This window comes from Euprymna scolopes, chromosome 36 (assembly GCF_053919585.1).
Source record: "Euprymna scolopes isolate OS-2025 chromosome 36, ASM5391958v1, whole genome shotgun sequence".
Lineage (NCBI taxonomy): Eukaryota > Metazoa > Mollusca > Cephalopoda > Sepiida > Sepiolidae > Euprymna > Euprymna scolopes.
Window position 1 is genome coordinate 32,263,664 of NC_136517.1, and position 2,199 is coordinate 32,265,862.

A 2,199-nucleotide genomic window follows, 5' to 3' on the forward strand; every position below is an offset into this window, starting at 1 on the left:
AACTATTCAGCCAATTTTGGGTCTAAACATTTGAACTTTATACATAACGGGAATTCAGACATGCAGCAAGTTTTTTAATGAGCTTTGGGCGACAATTTGGCTGTCATGAGGTCAAAGTTAAAAGACTTGTCGTTTGCAGACTCTACCAAACTCCTCCGCCAATTTTGAGTTTAAACACTTGAAATTTTAGATGTAGGTTATCTAGACATTAATCAAACCTTATATATATATATATATATATATATATATATATATATATATATTTCGAGCTCACCATTCATTTATTTATATATGATATAATGCAGCATTGATGTAGGGGCGACTAAAGACGTACTACTGGATAATATACTGAATTACACCGGCGACATCAGAGATCTGATTCTTACTGTTTGTAAAGATTATGTTTAAATATGTTTTTATCTCTAAAGAATCGTCTGAAGAGTTGGCTACATTAAAAAATACAGTGAAAACATATTTTTACTGTTTGTTGAAGATTGCTAGCCAAACAGATCTGTAACATATACTTTTATGAGAAAATAAAAGAACACGTGTTTTCAAAAGTTGTGAATTGAACTTTAATATATATACAGTGTAACCCGGATATAAGAGAATTCTTAGCCGGTTCTTACAGCTGTCCTAAATTCGAATTACACTTATATCTGAGGTTTCTTATATTCCAGGTTACAATGTACATGAACATAGGCCCTAATTTGGGACCAGATAAAATATTTCTTATATCCGGGTTTGTAAATATTCGGTATCTTATAGCAAAGTTACACTTTTATATATATATATATATATATATATATATATATATATATATATATATATATATATATATATATATATATATATATATAGATAGATAGATAGATAGATAGATAGATAGAGAGCTGAATGGGAAGAGATAAAAGATAAAAGATAAATAAAAGACCATGTCGTTTTTAAATCATTATATAGCCCGCATTATCTATAATATAAATCTCAACTGTTTTACTTTTTTTAATGCATGTATGCATGTATGTTTGTATCTCTGCCTAGAAGAGGCGACGACATTTTACGAAATTGGGGTCGTTTTTTCGCCGATATTTTCGAAACTCATCCGCTCTTTTCGATGTACTAGCCGTAATTTAAACCTTTGTCACTTCCGATTTAGCGATGGATGCAACGGCAAAGACATCACGGTTTTTTTTCACGATCTTTTCCTCCTTCGCGATACTGGTTCAAGCCTGCCTGCGTACTACGACTTTTTTTTTTTTTTTTTGCTCAACATACACTTCCAAACACCCGGGCAACACTGGGCACCCAGACTAGTATCATGTATAAATGAATAAATAATGAACGCGAAAGATTTTTTATTTCTTTTATTATCCCTATATAATGATTTAAAACGACGTGGTCTTTTAAAGAAATCAGTATTATACGAGTTCTAATAGGAGCAACTGATGAAACAAAAAAAAATCTTAAATACTTGGAAACGATTCCTGGAAGACCAAGCTGTAAGGAATCACAGACATCCGTCATAAACTGGAACAACGTCGATTCAAAAGACCCCGCGGATATAAATTCAGCTCATAATGAAATTAAGTGTTAGTTCCAGGAGGAGTTAGCTCCCTTGATCTCTTAAAATTAACCAAAGTTAAAAAAGAACGATAGGTTTACATAAAAAAAGTGAAATTTGAAAAAAAAAAAAAAGAAGATTAAACTATTTATAAAATGTTGTCTATTTTAAAATGGCTGTTATCAGTTTTTTATAGTCATGAGAATTGCGTACTTCTTCCTTAGAAGATCTCTATAATTCCAGTTATTATAGCAGCATTGGATTCCTGAAAAGAATTTCAAAAACCACCTGGAAAATATACCCAGCAAACCAACTGCTAGAGAGATCCAAACAGTTGCACTTAAATGGAGGGTCAGAATCTGAAAAAAGGTTTCTCGGTTCCAATAACTGAGTTATCAAGTGAATATTTGGCATCCGGTAGGATACTTCATCCCCAGCTTGAACAAACTGATACGAAAAAAAAAAGAATAAATAAATAATGTGGCATCAAACAAGTATTTCCATGATTCAACAGAAAAACGATTTCGCCACGTTTGTTTATAACGTGTGATGTATGTGACGTAAACACAAGGGAGACAATCCATTTCAGTTTTCATGAATTAATTAAGCCCACCCGCTAATATGCGCTCTATTCAGTT